The 21279-nt window shown below is 44.0% G+C and overlaps 1 long non-coding RNA gene across 1 annotated transcript; it reads left to right on the top strand.

The window, feature by feature from the left end:
• LOC139579409 (uncharacterized) lies at positions 1-825 on the top strand. The gene is made up of 3 exons (XR_011675743.1): positions 1-102; positions 314-584; positions 686-825. It is a non-coding gene; the product is annotated as an uncharacterized lncRNA (long non-coding RNA).
• Positions 826-21279: the final 20454 nt, after the last annotated feature.

Below are 21279 nucleotides of genomic sequence, written 5' to 3'. Positions count from 1 at the left end.
ACTCAAGACTTTTGATGGAGAGCAACACTCAAGACTTTTGATGGAGAGCAACACTCAAGACTTTTGATGGAGAGCAACACCAAAGGTCAGAGACAGTCGCCAGTAAGTGCATGTACAATCAATAATTAACTGACCCAAAAGTAGTGTTTTGAGACCTTTAGTGATAGCTTATAACTTGTGAACAATGATGAACATACAATAAAACAATGATTTGTTAAGATATCATTTGTTTCTCCTTCAATTCGGATATGCATTTGTGTTTGTGAATACAGTTCCAATTGTCTGTTTCTTTCTCCCGTCATGTCTTCACCAGTGCTGCCCCCTCCTGGTGTCCTGGTGATTTCCAGATCCTGTTGCTGACATCAGACTGTCTCTGAACTGGAGTTCTCCTGAGGGAGTAGAGGGACCACACCAGTTTAGAATTACCTGGGAATGTGACTGAGAAACAAGCTCATCAAGAATGAAAGATGTGTATCAGCTTGAAATATGCAGTCTCCAACCTGGTGAAAAGTATCACTTCAGTGTGGCCACAGAGGGAGAAGATGGCAGACAAAGCAGATGGGTCTCTGCATCTGTATTCACAGGTAAAGAGTTTGGTTTTAGTCATTTTGTACTGACATACTTTGTGTTTTAAGAGAGATATTGTTATGGATCTTCTTAAAATAAATCTTGGTTTATGTTCCAGTGGTTCCACCCAGAGACGTAAAGGTAGACCATTTGAAAGATACCTCCTTCACTCTCCATTGGTCCAAGGCTGAAGGGATGGAGAAAGTCCCACAACGCTTCCTCATATCCTACTGCAGCCCAGGAAAAAATCCCTGCACAGCAAATACTAAGGAATGCCACAAAACTGTCTCAAACCTGCAACCTGGGACCGAGTACACCATCAGTGTCATCACTGTGCTGAAGAATGGGGAAGAGAGTGAACCTGTCTCTACAACCATCTGCAGCATTAAGAGATCTCCTCACCTTGTAACAGCTCATCATCTCTTTACCAGTGTCATGACTGTCCTGATCAGGTCAGGTTACAGGAGACCACAACCCTACAGATTATCTCTCAACCCCAACAGATGAGGAGAGATCTAGGGGTCTGAAGATGTGGGGGTTTTATGACCCCTCACACCCATGGTAATTCTGAGACCACGAACAACATTCCCTTGTCCCTTCCCTCTCACTATGGAGAACCAGCCTCAGAACTGTAAACATGCAATAAAGGGACTTTGGAACAATGGTTTCCGTCAACTACAATGGTGGTCATGACGATAGATGGAATATGAAAATGTATGTCATTTTTGTTTTGTTATTAAAGGTTAATAGATTACGTTATTATGAAAACATTGTAACGTTAAGAGTTTTCCTCGTATATGCTTGATGTTTATACATTGTACGTTGTGTGGAAAATGTCCAAATCAAAGAGAATGTTTCGGTAGAGGTGAAATATGAAGTTAGTTGTCTAAAATTGGATTTGAGTAAAATCTATACCTTGCCCCTCAAACTTGGTACGCCCAGAGAATTGCCCTGAAGGCGGTTACGCCCACTTCTGACCCGAGGGTATAAAACCTGTGAGTGCAGAATTAACAGATTAGACTAAGTGACCCGAGCTGCAGCCAAAGGTCTAAAAGGTCAACGAACCCAAAACGCAACAAGTTTGAAGACAAATAAATATTTTTCTACCCAAGCTACGGATGAATAGCGGTGTCTAAGCGGGTGAATACAAGCCGAACCACCTAGCCTCCACTCCCCATCGAATCGTGGTATCTACACTCTTTCATCTTTACGCTGTGAGCTCTGAGCTACAGAGCTATCTGTCCTCCGAAGACCCCATCCAGAGCGAGGACAAAGGAACAGGCCAGTAAAGCCAAAGGACACGGACATCGTGAGGACACCTAGAGAGGTGCGCAGGAGAAGTGCGTCATTGAGCAACTTGAACGGTCCACGCGGGAAAATCCACGGAGACCCTCCACAAGTAATTACATCATTATATTCTGACTCATAACAGCGGCAGTTTGGGGCAAGGCTAGGGTTAGAATGAGCATAGCTGACAATTTCACCCAAATGTATATTCCTCTGGTGTACTTTCTCTCTTTCTCTCTCTTTTAAATCCCCATTTTGGGTAACACGCGCCCTAGTGTGTTGGCCCATTTTACTAAGTTCTAATCATCTTGAATCCAAGATGGCGTAGAAGTAGGACGTGTGTTTGTATTGTCCTGTCACGTGTAAATAGTAAATAGTAAATAGTCTTCGTATTTTTCATATTTTTCGTATGCATTTCGTATATATTTTAATTTCACTTTCCATCTAGGAACTGAATATATATTCCTACATTCCGCCTCACCCAATGTGGTACGGACCTGCTATTTTTTATACTTTAGAACCGTAACCCCCAAGCAGAAGCTAGCCAGATAACTAGCTACTAGCTAGTAGTCAGTTGGCCACTGCTGCGGTCTTCACCCTCAACTCGGACACAGCCAGCCTCAATACCGGGCCAATACCTGCCTGTCTGCAAGCGCGATATCAACCCAGAGCATATAGGACTGCTTTTTCTCTACCACATCACCGGATTCCTGACGCAAGCTCTGGACAATTACACCGTATCATCACAGCTAGCTAGCTGCAACCGAGTGGCTACTACTGGCTAACACCTCTGTCCCGAAGCAAGCTCCAGTTAGCCTTGAGCTAGCCTCGAGCTAGGCCCATCTGCCGGCTAGCTGCAAGCGCGATATCAACCCAGAGCATATAGGACTGCTTTTTCTCTACCACATCACCGGATTCCTGACGCATGCTCTGGACAACTACACCGTATCATCACAGCTAGCTAGCTGCAACCGAGTGGCTACTACTGGCTAACACCTCTGTCCCGAAGCAAGCACCAGTTAGCCTTGAGCTAGCCTCGAGCTAGGCCCATCTGCCGGCTAGCTGCAAGCGCGGTATCAACCCAGAGCATATAGGACTGCTTTTTCTCTACCACATCACCGGATTCCTGACGCAAGCTCTGGACAATTACACCGTATCATCACAGCTAGCTAGCTGCAACCGAGTGGCTACTACTGGCTAACACCTCTGTCCCGAAGCAAGCACCAGTTAGCCTTGAGCTAGCCTCGAGCTAGGCCCATCTGCCGGCTAGCTGAAGAGCTAGCACCACTGCCACTGCCACGAAGCTAGCACCAGTTAGCAAACACAATTCTACAATTCACAACCTCTCTTTCGCCATCGCCATCTGGCTTGGATTCTCTGTCGACACAACCACGTCTGAGCAGACCCCCTCCGTCTGAGCAGACCACCCCCCCGGGCTACTAACTTTAAACGCCGCGTGCTAGCTTAGTGGAGGCCTCCTCAGCTCCATCTACGGCTGCCCCCTGGACACTATGATCACTGGCTACATAGCTGATGCATGCTTGACTGTCCATTAATTCACGGTACTCCATTCTGTTTATTTGTGTTTTATCTGTCGGCTCTGTGCTTTAACTCAGGATCTGTGTGTAGTTAATCCGACCCTCTCTGCCTAGTCGTCGCCATTTTAACCTGTTGTTGCTATGTTAGACTAACACCCTGTTATTGCTGCTGTTATCTTACCTGTTGTTTTAGCTAGCTCTCCCAATCAAGACTTGCAATCACTTTATGCCTTATTGTATGTCTCTCTCAAATATCAATATGCCTTGCATACTGTGGTTCAGGCTAGTTTTCATTATCATTGTTTTGGTTTGCAATGGACCCTGTAGTTCCACTCTCCGTACCTCTGATACCCCCTTTGTCCCACCCCCCACACATGCGGTGACCTCACCCATTGAGACCAGCATGTCCAGAGATACAACCTCTCTTATCATCACCCAGTGCCTGGGCTTGCCTCCGCTGTACCCGCGCCCCTCCATACCCCTGTCTGCACATTATGCCCAGAATCTATTCTACCACGCCCATAAATCTGCTCCTTTTATTCTTTGTCCCCAACGCTCTAGGCGACCAGTTTTGATAGCCTTTAGCCGCACCCTCATCCTACTACTCCTCTGTTCCTCGGGTGATGTGGAGGTAAACCCAGGCCCTGCATGTCCCCAGTCACCCTCATTTGTTGACTTCTGCGATCGAAAAAGCCTTGGCCTCATGCATGTCAACATCAGAAGCCTCCTCCCTAAGTTTGCCTTACTCACCGCTTTAGCACACTCTGCCAATCCTGATGTCCTTGCCGTGTCCGAATCCTGGCTTAGGAAGGCCACCAAAAATTCTGAGATTTCCATACCCAACTATAACACTTTCCGTCAAGATAGAACTGCCAAAGGGGGAGGAGTTGCAATCTACTGCAGAGATAGCCTGCAAAGTTCTGTCATACTTTCCAGGTCTATGCCCAAACAGTTCGAACTTCTAATTTTAAAAATTAATCTCTCCAGAAATAAGTCTCTCACTGTTGCCGCCTGCTACCGACCCCCCTCAGCTCCCAGCTGTGCCCTGGACACCATCTGTGAATTGATCGCTCCCCATCTAGCTTCAGAGTTTGTTCTGTTAGGTGACCTAAACTGGGATATGCTTAACACCCCGGCAGTCCTACAATCCAAGCTTGATGCCCTCAATCTCACACAAATCATCAAGGAACCCACCAGGTACAACCCTAAATCCGTAAACATGGGCACCCTAATAGACATTATCCTGACCAACCTGCCCTCCAAATACACCTCTGCTGTCTTCAATCAAGATCTCAGCGATCACTGCCTCATTGCCTGTATCCGCCACGGGTCCGCGGTCAAACGACCACCCCTCATCACTGTCAAACGCTCCCTAAAACACTTCTGCGAGCAGGCCTTTCTAATCGACCTGGCCCGGGTACCCTGGAAGGATATTGACCTCATCCCGTCAGTTGAGGATGCCTGGTCATTCTTTAAATGTTACTTCCTCACCATATTAGACAAGCATGCTCCGTTCAAAAAATGCAGAACCAAGAACAGATATAGCCCTTGGTTCACTCCAGACCTGACTGCCCTCGACCAGCACAAAAACATCCTGTGGCGAACTGCAATAGCATCGAAGAGCCCCCGCGATATGCAACTGTTCAGGGAAGTCAGGAACCAATACACGCAGTCAGTCAGGAAAGCAAAGGCCAGCTTTTTCAAGCAGAAATTCGCATCCTGTAGCTCTAACTCCAAAAAGTTCTGGGATACTGTAAAGTCCATGGAGAACAAGAGCACCTCCTCCCAGCTGCCCACTGCACTGAGGCTAGGTAACACGGTCACCACCGATAAATCCGTGATAATCGATGACTTCAACAAGCATTTCTCAATGGCTGGCCATGCCTTCCTCCTGGCGACTCCAACCTCGGCCAACAGCCCCGCCCCCCCCGCTGCTACTCGCCCAAGCCTCCCCAGCTTCTCCTTTACCCAAATCCAGATAGCAGATGTTCTGAAAGAGCTGGAAAACCTGGACCCATACAAATCAGCTGGGCTTGACAATCTGGACCCCCTATTTCTGAAACTGTCCGCCGCCATTGTCGCACCCCCTATTACCAGCCTGTTCAACCTCTCCTTCGTATCATCTGAGATCCCCAAGGATTGGAAAGCTGCCGCGGTCATCCCCCTCTTCAAAGGGGGAGACACCCTGGACCCAAACTGTTACAGACCTATATCCATCCTGCCCTGCCTATCTAAGGTCTTCGAAAGCCAAGTCAACAAACAGATCACTGACCATCTCGAATCCCACCGTACCTTCTCCGCTGTGCAATCCGGTTTCCGAGCCGGTCACGGGTGCACCTCAGCCACGCTCAAGGTACTAAACGACATCATAACCGCCATCGATAAAAGACATTACTGTGCAGCCGTCTTCATCGACCTGGCCAAGGCTTTCGACTCTGTCAATCACCATATTCTTATCGGCAGACTCAGTAGCCTCGGTTTTTCTAATGACTGCCTTGCCTGGTTCACCAACTACTTTGCAGACAGAGTTCAGTGTGTCAAATCGGAGGGCATGTTGTCCGGTCCTCTGGCAGTCTCTATGGGGGTACCACAGGGTTCAATTCTCGGGCCGACTCTTTTCTCTGTATACATCAATGATGTTGCTCTTGCTGCGGGCGATTCCCTGATCCACCTCTACGCAGACGACACCATTCTATATACTTCCGGCCCTTCCTTGGACACTGTGCTATCTAACCTCCAAACGAGCTTCAATGCCATACAACACTCCTTCCGTGGCCTCCAACTGCTCTTAAACGCTAGTAAAACCAAATGCATGCTTTTCAACCGTTCGCTGCCTGCACCCGCACGCCCGACTAGCATCACCACCCTGGACGGCTCCGACCTAGAATATGTGGACATCTATAAGTACCTAGGTGTCTGGCTAGACTGCAAACTCTCCTTCCAGACTCATATCAAACATCTCCAATCCAAAATCAAATCAAGAATCGGCTTTCTATTCCGCAACAAAGCCTCCTTCACTCACGCCGCCAAACTTACCCTAGTAAAACTGACTATCCTACCGATCCTCGACTTCGGCGATGTCATCTACAAAATAGCTTCCAACACTCTACTCAGCAAACTGGATGCAGTTTATCACAGTGCCATTCGTTTTGTTACTAAAGCACCTTATACGACCCACCACTGCGACCTGTATGCCCTAGTCGGCTGGCCCTCGCTACATGTTCGTCGTCAGACCCACTGGCTCCAGGTCATCTACAAGGCTATGCTAGGTAAAGTGCCGCCTTATCTCAGTTCACTGGTCACGATGGCTACACCCACCCGCAGCACGCGCTCCAGCAGGTGTATCTCACTGATCATCCCTAAAGCTAAAACCTCATTTGGACGCCTTTCCTTCCAGTTCTCTGCTGCCTGCGACTGGAACGAATTGCAAAAATCTCTGAAGTTGGAGACTTTTATCTCCCTCAACAACTTTAAAAATCTGCTATCCGAGCAGCTAACCGATCGCTGCAGCTGTACATAGTCCATCTGTAATCTACCCACCCAATTTACCTACCTCACCCCCATACTGCTTTTATTTATTTACTTTTCTGCTCTTTTGCACACCAGTATCTCTTCTTGCACATGATCATCTGATGATTTATCACTCCAGTGTTAATCTGCTAAATTGTAATTATTCGATTTATTGCCTACCTCATGCCTTTTGCACACATTGTATATAGATTCTCTTTTTTCTACCATGTTATTGACTTGTTTATTGTTTACTCCATGTGTAACTCTGTGTTGTCTGTTCACACTGCTATGCTTTATCTTGGCCAGGTCGCAGTTGCAAATGAGAACTTGTTCTCAACTAGCCTACCTGGTTAAATAAAGGTGAAATAAAATAAATAAAATAAAAAATAGCCTAGAATGTGTTTTTGTGTATGTGTATCTTTTATCATCATTTTAGCTTTTTAGTAAATAAACATTCAACTAAGACTGGTGTGGTGCGAATTCATTAGTGAGACCCGGGTCCGTGCAGAATCCCGGGCTATACGACGTTCAGAACGAGACAGTTAGAGGCAACTGGTTAACTTTTCTAGGATATGGCCAATAGCCAGGGAAAATGTAGAGCGTCAAATTTAAAAAAATGATATAAAATCTAACTTTCATTAAATCACACATGTAATATACCAAATTAAAGCTACACTCGTTGTGAATCCATTCATCATGTCAGATTTCAAAAAGGCTTTTCGGCAAAAGCATAAGATGCTATTATCTGATGATGGCACAACAGTAAACAAAGAGAGTGTAGCATATTTCAACACTGCAGGCACGACACAAAACGCAGAAATAAAATATAAATCATGCCCTACCTTTGACGAGATTCTTTTGTTGGCACTCCAATATGTCCCATAAACATCACAAATGGTCATTTTGCTCGATTAATTCCGTCCATATATATCCAAATTGTCAATTTATTTGGCGCGGTTGATCCAGAAAAAAACAGCTTCCAATTTGCGCAAAGTCACTACAAAATATCTCAAAAATTACCTCTAAACTTTGCCAAAACATTTCAAAATACTTTTGTAATACAACTTAAGGTATTTGTAAACGTTAATAATCGATCAAATTGAAGACGGGTCTATCTGTTTTCAATACAGGAGATCAACAAACTAACGCTACTTTTCTAGTCTTGCGCAACTCTCAAACAGTACACATGACGTTACACTGTTTCCAGGTGGCCTCACTTCTGCATTGCACAAAGGAATAACCTCAACCTATTTCCAAAGAGTGGTGGCATCCAGTGGAAGTGGTAGGAACTGAAAACAGGGTGATTATAAATCCAGTATTCCAATGAATACTCATTGAACAGACAGTGACTTCAAAAAAATAATGGTTAGTCCAAGGAGGTTTTGCCTGCTACATAAGTTCTGTTATACTTACAGACATGATTCAAACAGTTTTAGAAACTTCAGAGTGTTTTCTATCCAAATCTACTAATAATATGCATATCTTATATTCTGGGGATGAGTAGAAGGAAGTTGAATTTGGGCACGCTATTTATCCAATAGTGAATTTGCTGCCCCCTATCCTAGAGAAGTTAATTAGCGGCTGTGGTAAAATCGATATTCTGATATTCTTTGAGTTAATTTGGGAAATAGAAACTCAATAAAAACTAGTTTTCCCATGGTGCCCCAGGTTAATGAGTTAATAATTGCTTGATTCAGTTAATCACGTAATTAGAAACTTGTAATCATTCGATGAGCAACAGTCGCCACATTAACTAATACAACGTCACGACACCAGTAACTACAACAGACATTTTGTTATATTACAAATCAACTTCTGTTTTTAACTTATTTCTTCCCATATCAAAAGCAATTACAGACATGTTTATCCCTGGACTTATTCTACTTTTCCTCCTGTAGTATATTTCTGGAGTTAAACTGTAACACTGACAATAATGTATTTTCCCTTAGTGTACTTCCTGTTCCAGACCAGCTGACTGTTGACACAGTGGACACCACATCAGCTGCTGTTAGCTGGAACCAGCCACCGGGATTGGACCAAACCCAACATCATTACCAGATCTCCTACCACTGTCCAGGGACAGAACCACACATCACTACCACATCTTCACCCAGCATCACTCTCTCTGACCTGCAAGGTGGTACTCAGTACTCTGCCACTGTCTGTTCTGGGTTGGACGATGGGGTGCAAAGCCAAATAGTGTCAATCACCTTGACCACAAGTAAGGACCAACTTTAGAAATGTTTTTTTTTTCATGCAATTTCCAGTCAGATCATTCTGTTTAACATACTAACACCTTCCTTTTTTTGTTTACAATTTATTTTAGCGGTCCCAGCACCAGGAGACTTGGCTTTAAAGAAACTGAAATCTACCTCCCTCTCTGTAAGATTGACCAAGACTCTCGAACCAGATCAAACCCTCAGCAGTTCCTCATATCTTACTGCAGCCCAAGAACAGAAACTCAGGCAGCATACCCTGACGACTGTCACAAGACACTCTCTGACCTACGACCTGGTACTCAGTACACCATCAGTGTCTCTACTGTACTGAACAATGGGGAACAGAGTGAACCTGTCTCTACAACCATCTGCACTAGTAAGGCCTGCACTTGCCGACTTGTCGTAAAATTGTTTCAAAAACTAATATCGGAAACTAGTACCAATTCTCACATATCATAGACAGCAAGCTACTCAATTTACTACTGGGGGTGGAAGTGGAACAATCTGAACTAGTGGAAATGTTCCACTTCAAGCCCCTCCTTGTTTAGTATAAAGAATCAGTGAGTATTAACTGAAAGTGTAGGCCTCCTTGTTTAGTCTAAAGGATCAGTGAGTATTAACTGAAAGTGTAGGCCCCCTTGTTTAGTCTAAAGAATCAGTGAGTATTAACTGAAAGTGTAGGCCCCCTTGTTTAGTCTAAATAATCAGTGAGTATTAACTGAAAGTGTAGGCCTCCTTGTTTAGTCTAAAGAATCAGTGAGTATTAACTGAAAGTGTAGGCCTCCTTGTTTAGTCTAAATAATCAGTGAGTATTAACTGAAAGTGTAGGCCTCCTTGTTTAGTCTAAAGAATCAGTGAGTATTAATTGAAAGTGTAGGCCTCCTTGTTTAGTCTAAAGAATCAGTGAGTATTAATTGAAAGTGTAGGCCTCCTTGTTTCTTAAATGTTTCCACTGATTCATTAAGTCATCATTCATTTGCTTTAAGTGTATAGTCTATAGACCATAAATGTTAGTCGTTGGAGTCCAGAAGCCGTGTGAAACTAAAAATGCAGCTTATTGTATTGACTTATAGAGCAAGAGAACCTCTGCAAAATTGACTAATCTTGAGAAATGTTTCAGTAAAATAGTTTTCCTTCGACAAAATGAAAGTCTACTAACATGGGTGTTGCCGTCCATTCTTCCTCTCACATTGTGTAAGGAAAATTATGACAGACTGCATAAAGGTCAAAGGTGAGGTGAATGGGCAATTGGTCACTGTTATCAAGACTCTAGGTGTGTTTGACACCAACTGTACCAAAGGGGAGGCAATGATAAAGATATCAAAGTGCATCTTTTTGTCTGCTCCTCGTCCCCATGTGTTGCTGATTGTGATCCAGCTGGGTAGAATCACACCTGAGCAGAAGGAAATACTGGAGATCATTCAGACAACCTTTGGAGAATGGGCTGCAAACTATACAATGGTCCTATTTACCCATGGAGATCGTCTCAGGGGAACGTCAATTAAAGACCATGTGGATGATTCTCCAGATCTTCAACATTTCATAAAACAATGGGGGATATCATGTCTTCAACAACAGAGATCAGAATCCCTCTGGTCATTAAGCTGCTTGAGAAGATAAACAAGATGGTGAAAATAAATGGAGGAAGATACTACACCAATGAGATGTTACAAGAAGCTGACAGAAAAATTGAAGAAAATAAACAGGATCCTGAGAGAGAACAAAGAGAAAAGACGCAAAGAGATGGAAGAACTGAAGGAGAAGTTGGAAGGAGAGCGTCTAATGGAAGAAGAAGAGGAGCTGAAGGAAAAACATGAAAGAGAAGCTACAGAGCAAGCTGAAACATATGCATCATCTTCTAGCTGGATTGGTGCTATAACTGAAGCAGTTTCTGGACCAGTTGTTGGACCAAAGGTCGAGTCGGTGTGGGGGAAGTATTGGAGCTAGAGTAGTAGATAGATGCAGGACTCAATGAAAGAGTCCATAGTTAACAGCGCTGTACATTGTACAAATTGTTTGACTTTATTATTTGATATATTCATATATCAGTCAATGTTCTGACTTTACTTAGTGTCTCTGCCTTGCCTGTTCCAAGCCACTACACCGAAGAGATGTTTCAAGCGACAGAGTGGGAAGTAGTAAAACAAGAGGGATGCTGACTTCATCATTTGATATCTAGTCTACATTAATATATCAGTCAATGCTTAGTGTCTCTGCCTTGCCTGTTCCAGTGCTGTAGAAGAAGCCACTACACCAATGAGATGTTTCAAGAGGCTGAGAGGGGGAAGTAGTAAAACAAGGGGATGCTGTGAGTCGGTAACATTACCGTCAGTCATTGTTCAGACTGGATGGTTGGTTGATTTCATAAAAAGATCTCAGCATTCTTTTACAAAAATGCATGTAACATATATCTTAATTCATCTGCTAAACATCAAACAAAGATGTACACGATTTATCATTTATAGTATTTTTTTAATAATAGTTTATAAGAAAAGCAATTATTTAATATATTTAGTTAAAATGCTGGTGATTGTTGCTATATCAATTAAAATAAGTTTGAACAAATAGAGTGAAGTAAAGGGACAGATGAAGGGAGAGATGAAAGAGAGATGAGGAGAGGGGGAGAAAGGTGTAGAAAGAGCAGGTTGAGAGAAAATATGTTCTGTATTTTAATCTCTGTGACCACTCTCTTCATATCATAGACACATAATATAATGAATATTGGGTTTCTGTACCTCTTTGAAAGAAATCATCCCTGAGCTCCTTCACTTCTATCATGTCTGACATCTCTGACATTACAGGACCTATCAGCTCCACAAAGTCCTCTGCCATCCAAACTTTTGACTGGTATTGTAAAAATATTCTGCAGGACCTAACATATCATACAAAATGGATGCTATAATACTCAATTGTGCACAACTTTCAGGGACCTGTTTTGGCTCTTGAGCACTACTTTCTAAACTACTGTCTGAAACTATACAAAAGCATTACTTTAACTGATAACATAATGTAGCACTTTGAACATAGTGCATGAAAAGCACTTTACAAAAACAATTATTATTATTAGAATGTTACAGTTCTACAACAAAGACATACAGTATTAGGAGGAATTGTTGCTATAGCCATACATATAAGTACCAACAAATACCCTAAAAACAACATGAAATATTTCTACATCAATAATATTTTTTATTTATTTTATTTAACCTTTATTTAACCAGGTAGGCAAATTGAGAACACGTTCTCATTTACAATTGCGACCTGGCCAAGATAAAGCAAAGCAGTTCGACACATACAACAACACATAGTTACACATGGAGTAAAACAAACATATAGTCAATAATACAGTGAAAAAAAATAAAATAAGTCTATATACAATGTGAGCAAGTGAGGTGAGATAAGGGAGGTGAAGGCAAACAAATATATGTATAAATAAATAAAAATATAAAAGGCCATGGAGGTGAAGTGAATACAACACAGCAAGTAAAATAAAACTAAAAAAAACACTGGAATGGTTGGTTTGCAGCGGAAGAAAGTGCAAAGTAGAGACAGAAAATAATGGGGTGCAAAGGAGCAAAATAAATTAATAAATAAATACAGTAGGTAAAGAGGTAGTTGTTTGGGCTAAATTGTAGATGGGTTATGTACAGGTGCAGTAATCTATGAGCTGCTCTGACAGCTGGTGCTTAAAGCTAGTGAGGGAGATAGGTGTTTCCAATTTCAGAGATTTTTGTAGTTCGTTCCAGTCATTGGCAGCAGAGAACTGGAAGGAGAGGCGTCCAAAGGAAGAATTGGTTTTGGGGGTGACTAGAGAGATATACCTGCTGGAGCGCGTGCTACAGATAGGTGCTGCTATGGTGACCAGCGAGCAGAGATAAGGGGGGACTTTACCTAGCAGGGTCTTGTATATGACCTGGAACCAGTGGGTTTGGCGACGAGTATGAAGCGAGGGCCAGCCAACGAGAGTGTACAGGTCGCAGTGGTGGGTAGTATATGGGGCTTTGGTGACAAAACGGATGGCACTGTGATAGACTGCATCCAATTTATTGAGTAGGGTTTTGGAGGCTATTTTGTAAATGACATCACCGAAGTCGAGGATTGGTAGGATGGTCAGTTTTACAAGGGTATGTTTGGCAGCATGAGTAAAGGATGCTTTGTTGCGGAATAGGAAGCCAATTCTAGATTTGACTTTGGATTGGAGATGTTTGATGTGAGTCTGGAAGGAGAGTTTACAGTCTAACCAGACACCTAGGTATTTGTAGTTGTCCACATATTCTAAGTCAGAACCGTCCAAAGTAGTGATGTTGGACAGGCGGGCAGGGGCAGGCAGCGATCGGTTGAAGAGCATGCATTTGGTTTTACTTGTATTTAAGAGCAGTTGGAGGCCACGGAAGGAGAGTTGTATGGCATTGAAGCTCGCCTGGAGAGTTGTTAACACAGTGTCAAAAGAAGGGCCAGAAGTATACAGAATAGTGTCGTCTGCGTAGAGGTGGATCAGAGAATCACCAGCAGCAAGAGCGACATCATTGATGTATACAGAGAAGAGAGTCGGTCCAAGAATTGAACCCTGTGGCACCCCCATAGAGACTGCCAGAGGCCCGGACAACAGACCCTCCGATTTGACACGCTGAACTCGATCAGAGAAGTAGTTGGTGAACCAGGCGAGGCAATCATTAGAGAAACCAAGGCTGTCGAGTCTGCCAATGAGGATGTGGTGATTGACAGAGTCAAAAGCCTTGGCCAGGTCAATGAATACGGCTGCACAGTATTGTTTCCTATCGATGGCGGTTACGATGTCGTTTATGACCTTGAGCGTGGCTGAGGTGCACCCATGACCAGCTCTGAAACCAGATTGCATAGCGGAGAAGGTGTGGTGGGATTCGAAATGGTCGGTAATCTGTTTGTTGACTTGGCTTTCGAAGACCTTAGAAAGGCAGGGTAGGATAGATATAGGTCTGTAGCAGTTAGGGTCAAGGGTGTCCCCCCCCTTTGAAGAGGGGGATAACCGCAGCTGCTTTCCAATCTTTGGGGATCTCGGACGACACGAAAGAGAGGTTGAAGAGGCTAGTAATAGGGGTGGCAACAATTTCAGCAGATAGTTTTAGAAAGAAAGGGTCCAGATTATCTAGCCCGGCTGATTTGTAAGGGTCCAGATTTTGCAGCTCATTTAGGACATCAGCTGACTGTATTTGGGAGAAAGAGAAATGGGGAAGGCTTGGGCGAGTAGCAGAGGGGAGGGCAGTGCTGTTGTCCGGGGTAGGGGCAGCCAGATGGAAAGCATGGCCAGCCGTGGAAAAATGCTTATTGAAATTCTCAATTATAGTGGATTTGTCGGTGGTGACAGTGTTTCCTATCTTCAGAGCGGTTGGAAGCTGGGAGGAGGTGTTCTTATTCTCCATGGACCGTGTCCCAGAACTTTTTTGAATTTGTGTTGCAGGAAGCAAATTTCTGCTTGAAAAAGCTAGCCTTGGCTGTTCTAACTGCCTGTGTATATTGGTTTCTGGCTTCCCTGAAAAGTTGCATATCACGGGGGCTGTTCGATGCTAATGCAGAACGCCATAGGATGTTTTTCTGTTGGTTAAGGGCAGTCAGGTCAGGAGAGAACCAAGGGCTATATCTGTTCCTGGTTCTAAATTTCTTGAATGGGGCATGCTTATTCAAGATGGTGAGGAAGGCATTTTTAAAAAATGACCAGGCATCCTCTACTGACGGGATGAGATCGATATCCTTCCAGGATACCCCGGCCAGGTCGATTAGAAAGGCCTGCTCGCTGAAGTGTTTCAGGGAGCGTTTGACAGTGATGAGTGGAGGTCGTTTGACCGCTGACCCATTACGGATACAGGCAATGAGGCAGTGATCGCTGAGATCTTGGTTGAAAACAGCAGAGGTGTATTTGGAGGGCAAGTTTGTTAGGATGATATCTATGAGGGTACCCGAGTTTACGGAATTGGGGTGGTACCTGGTAGGTTCATTGATAATTTGTGTGAGATTGAGGGCATCAAGCTTAGATTGTAGGGTGGCTGGGGTTTTGAGCATGTTCAAATTTAGGTCGCCTAGCAGCACGAACTCTGAAGATAGATGGGGGGCAATCAGTTCACATATAGTGTCCAGAGCACAGCTGGGGGCAGAGGGTGGTCTATAGCAGGCGGCAACGGTGAGAGACTTGTTTTTAGAGAGGTGAATTTTTAAAAGTAGAAGTTCAAATTGTTTGGGAACAGACCTGGATAGTAAGACAGAACTCTGCAGGCAGTCTTTGCAGTAGATTGCAACACCGCCCCCTTTGGCCGTTCTATCTTGTCTGAAAATCTTGTAATTGGGGATGAAAATATCTGAGTTTTTGGTGGTCTTTCTAAGCCAGGATTCAGACACGGCTAAAACATCCGGGTTGGCAGAGTGTGCTAAAGCAGTGAACAGAACAAACTTAGGGAGGAGGCTTCTAATGTTAACATGCATGAAGCCAAGGCTATTACGGTTACAGAAGTCATCAAAAGAGAGCGCCTGGGGAATAGGAGTGGAGCCAGGTACTGCAGGGCCTGGATTCACCTCTACATCACCAGAGGAACAGAGGAGGAGTAGGATAAGGGTACGGCTACCCCCTTCTGGGGGCGATAAAATAGTTTAAAGGAATAATGTACAGACAAAGGTATGGTAGGATGTGAATACAGTGGAGGTAGACCTAGGTATTGAGTGATGATGAGAGAGATATTGTCTCTAGAAACATCATTGAAACCAGGTGATGTCATCGCATATGTGGGTGGTGGAACTGAGAGGTTGGATATGGTATAGTGAACAGGGCTAGAATCTCTACAGTGAAATAAGCCAATAAACATTAACCAGAACAGCAATGGACAAGGCATATTTACATTAAGGAGAGGCATGCTTAATCGGGTGATCAATAAGGGTCCAGTGAGTAGAGGTTGGTTGGGGTCGTGGCGATCCAGACAGCTGGCCGGGTATGTGGCTGTCGGTAGCAGCATAGGATGGAGGTCTGTTTGTAGATACCTCGTGCGTTTCCGTCGGTAAGTTAGTGGGGTTCCGTGTAGTGGGGTTCCGTGTGGAAGAGGGGATCAATCCAAATTGGCAGAATAGATATAGTGACCCAAGGAGAAAAAAAATAAATAAAAATAAAAATAAATAATAGTTGTCCGGTATGCTTATTCAGGTAGCAGCCGATAAGACAGCTAACGATTAGCGGGCCTCAGGTGAGCGTTCAGGTAACGTCGGGATGGAGGTGCCAGTTGGATAAATCCCTCGGGCAGATAACGTCGGCAGTCAGACGTGAAGGCCCGGTGGGGTTCCGTATCTGCAGCAGCAACAAAAGAAACGGGTCCGGATGGTGATGGAACTCCTCAGCTGGCTAGCTCCAGGATGATTTGAGTTTGCTCCGGGGTCGACGTAAGCCAATCGTCACACGGTTTGCAGCTAGCTAGCTGCGAAGTCGAGGTGCAAGTGACCAGAGCCTGCGGCTGGAATCCGGGGAATATGAGAGAGAAGAAAAGTCCCGGAATGCTCCGGTCCGAGTCGCGTTGCACAAAAGTGCCGGTAGATTATCGAGCTAGAGGAATAGCTGATGACCACAACACGAGGGCAGCTGAAAACCAACGCTAGCCAGCAAACCGGCTAATTTCGGGGCAGCTACAGATTAGCTTCTGGCTAGCTATCGGAGTAGCTACTGGTTAGCTTTCAGGCTAGCTTCTGAATTAGCCCCTGGCTGGCTTCCACGATGGATTTTCAGTTTGAGGTAAATATTACTTTTTAGTAATTGGTGAAGCGGGTTGCAGGAAAGCTTTTGCAGGAAAGCTTATGTAGTTGAGTTCTTGGATAATAAAATAAATAAAAGATAAGTGAAGAGAGGTGTAAATATATATACAGGACACAAACAATACGGAACAGAAAAAGACGTCTGAACTGCTAAGCAACCTTGGAAGTGAATTACATGTACAACAATATACTGAGGACTGGTCCATAACATCTAACAGAGGAGGTTTTGTTGTTTACTAGTCTCTTATAGTCACGTCGTCATGGTCTTCTGGCCAGGAGAGTCAGTGAGACATCATCCTGACAAACTGTGTAGAAAGAACACAAACCATGAGTATGAGTATGGTGAAACGGGATGAAAATAGTATTGGTAGTAGTAGTGAGCAACCTTCACCATATCTCACTGTCCTTCTCATATTCTCCTCTCTGGTCTGATTCAGAGGAGTTTGGTTAAATGCGGAAGACACATTTCAATATCCCCCTTTCCCTTTCCTTTAGTTCTCCCCTCATCCCCTCTCTCCCTCTCCCTCTCTCTCCCTCACCCTCTCCCCCTTCATCTCACACTCCCTCTGCCTCTTCCCCATCCTCCCCCTCTCTCACCTTCAAAGTTCACCAAACCGTCCCCTTTTCTCGTTGAAAGCATCTCTGAGCTCCTTCACTCCTATCATGTCTGCTGTCTGTGCCAACATCTTAGGACCCATCAGCTCCACAAAGTCCACTCTGCTGCCACCTAGAGGAATATTCACTTGACTGGGGGCTGAATGGGATTAGTAGAGATGGGTGAATGAGGAGAATTAGTTAACCATTAACAGATAACATTTATGGTGGTACGAAGTGTCACAAACCAAACCTGTTTTGAAGGAACACATTTCATAATCTACAGTTTCTAGATATCTGCTTACAGTCAATGTTAAGAGAGAACTGGCAAGGAAAGCTCAACTAGTCGCTTAAGAGGAAGGGGCACCGGGTGGGCGTCTCACAGGTATGTATGTGATCAATCATTTGACATTAACATGAACTATATGTAGTTGATTAAAGTGGTTGTTACATGTACCACTAAAACTTCATGATAGGTATTTCATCTTATTTATTGTTTCTAATATGTTTCTACTACGTGTTTTGTGATTAGGAAATGTTTTACTGTTGTTGATCAAATAGTTAACGTGTCATTGAAAGTGACCCTCAGTCTACCGTCAAAACGGTGCCAGAAAAAATGGCAAAGATTGTTGAAAGATAAAAACTTTTAAAAACTACTGTACAAATCAACTTGAAAATATTCAAGGAACATTAATATGTTCTAGTAATTATTTTATATATTTTTATATATTTCACATTTATTTAACTAGGCAAGTCAGTTAAGAACCAATTCTTACTTACAATGATGGCCTACCCCGGGCCAACCCTAATGACGCTGGGCCAATTGTGCGCCGACCTATGGGACTCCCAATCACAGCTGGTTGTGATACAGCCTGGAATCGTACCAGGGTCTGTAGTGATGCCTCTAGCACTGAGATGCAGTGCATTAGACCACTGCACCACACGGGACCCCTATATTTTTATATTGTTGATCATCATTTAATTTTTACCAAATGTATTTCATCCAATCAAAACTATGACAACGTATGACTTGATTCTGTTGTGACAATCATGTCAAACTGTTGTTGACAGGGCCTTATATTTAGAAATATATTATTTGTTAATATATTCTTAAATACTATGACATATCATTGCTTTAACTAATCAGAATCATAGACGACAAGGTAAACTTGAAAGTGTACTTGCTTTCAGGTGGCTTTATGATTATATTGTCAGGTACTATCAGGTATTATCAGGTACTATCAGGTACTCTCTTCATACTGTCAGTAATAGGAGTCTGTTATATATTTACAGACTAATGCTGTGCTGACTCATTCTTAGACCTTGTGATCTCTAGGGTGATCTAGATTACATGGTATAAACTGTGTAATAACCTACATTTGCTCCAGGCGCCTCTAAATGTAGCAGGACATTGTCATGGTAATTGTCAACATTCAAGTTCATGAAAATGGTTTTACAATTAACATCAGGCCGCAGATTATATTTGTACTATGTAGCACATGGGAATTTGAGAAACTCACTCCTCACTCTAAATTGTCCCCACTCACACAGATGGAACGCCATCTTGCTGTTGAGTAAATGGGTCAGGTGTTAATGATTTACCAGGCGAGGTTAATGAATCACTGTTCTCCATAAGATAAATATGTCCTAAAATGGTGGAGCGGTGTATACTTAAGCAATAAGGCCTGAGGGGGTGTGATACTGTATATGGCCAATATACCACAGCTAAGGGCTGTTATGCACAACGCAAACAGTTATATAGTTTAATGGATGTGATATGAGAGGACTGAGGATGGATCAACAACATTGTAGTTACTCCACAATACTAACTAAGGCACTTAAGTAATACTGCAAAAAATTTGGCAAAGAAATACGCTTTTTCTTCTGAATACAAAGCGTTAAGTTTGGGGCAATCAAACAAAACACATCACTGAGTACCACTCTTCATATTTTCAAGCACGGTTGTGGCTGCATCATGTTATGGGTATACTTATCATCGACAAGTACAAGGGAGTTTTTGGGGGGGATAAAAAGAGATGGAATACAGCTAAACACAGGCAAAATCCTAGAAGAAAACTTGCTTCAGTCTGCTTTCCAACAGACACTGGGAGACGAATTCACCTGTCAGCAGGACAGGACAAATTTACATTGGAGTTGCTTACCAAGATGACATTACCAAGATGACATTGAATGTTCCTGAGTGGGCTAGTCACATTTTTGACTTAAATCGTCTCGAAAATCTATGGCAAGACTTGAAAATGGCACAGAAGGTTGATGGCACCTTAATTAGGGGGAATGGGCTCGTGGTTATGACTGGAGCGGAATCAGTGGAATGGAATCAAAGACATCAAACACATGGTTTCCATGTTTCCATTCTATTCCCAATATTATTATGAGCAGTTCTCCACATAGTAGCCTCCATTTTGAGAAGAATAATGGGCAAATATTGTACAATTCAGTTGTGAAAAGCTCTTAGAGACTAATAACCCCAAAAGTCTCACAGCTGTAATCGCTGCCAAAGGTGTTTCTAACATACACTGCTCAAAAAAATAAAGGGAACACTAAAATAACACATCCTTGATCTGAATGAATGAAATATTCTTATTAAATACTTTTTTCTTTACATAGTTGAATGTGCTGACAACAAAATCACAGAAAAATGATCAATGGAAATCAAATTTATCAACCCATGGAGGTCTGGATTTGGAGTCACACTCAAAATTTAAGTGGAAAACCACACTACAGGCTGATCCAACTTTGATGTAATGTCCTTAAAACAAGTAAAAATGAGGCTCAGTAATGTGTGTGGCCTCCACGTGCCTGTATGACCTCCCTACAACGCCTGGGCATGCTCCTGATGAGGTGGCGGATGGTCTCCTGAGGGATCTCCTCCCAGACCTGGACTAAAGCATCCGCCAACTCCTGGACAGTCTGTGGTGCAACGTGGCGTTGGTGGATGGAGCGAGACATGATGTCCCAGATGTGCTCAATTGGATTCAGGTCTGGGGAACGGGCGGGCCAGTCCATAGCATCAATGCCTTCCTCTTGCAGGAACTGCTGACACACTCCAGCCACATGAGGTCTAGCATTGTATTGCATTAGGAGGAACCCAGGGCCAACCGCACCAGCATATGGTCTCACAAGGGGTCTGAGGATCTCATCTCGGTACCTAATGGCAGTCAGGCTACCTCTGGCGAGCCCATGGAGGGCTGTGCGGCCCCCCAAAGAAATGCCACCCCACACCATGACTGACCCACCGCCAAACCGGTCATGCTGGAGGATGTTGCAGGCAGCAGAACGTTCTCCACGGCGTCTCCAGACTGTCACGTCTGTCACATGTGCTCAGTGTGAACCTGATTTCATCTGTGAAGAGCACAGGGCGCCAGTGGCGAATTTGCCAATCTTGGTGTTCTCTGGCAAATGCCAAACGTCCTGCACGGTGTTGGGCTGTAAGCACAACCCCCACCTGTGGACGTCAGGCCCTCATACCACCCTCATGGAGTCTGTTTCTGACCGTTTGAGCAGACACATGCACATTTGTGGCCTGCTGGAGGTCATTTTGCAGGGCTCTGGCAGTGCTCCTTCTGCTCCTTCTTGCACAAAGGCGGAGGTAGTGGTCCTGCTGCTGGGTTGTTGCCCTCCTACGGCCTCCTCCACGTCTCCTGATGTACTGGCCTGTCTCCTGGTAGCGCCTCCATGCTCTGGACACTACGCTGACAGACACAGCAAACCTTCTTGCCACAGCTCGCATTGATGTGCCATCCTGGATGAGCTGCACTACCTGAGCCACTTGTGTGGGTTGT

This window comes from Salvelinus alpinus, chromosome 6, assembly GCF_045679555.1.
Source record: "Salvelinus alpinus chromosome 6, SLU_Salpinus.1, whole genome shotgun sequence".
Lineage (NCBI taxonomy): Eukaryota > Metazoa > Chordata > Actinopteri > Salmoniformes > Salmonidae > Salvelinus > Salvelinus alpinus.
The sequence above is the reverse complement of the archived record's forward strand: the minus strand, read 5'-3'. Positions and strand labels throughout refer to the sequence as shown.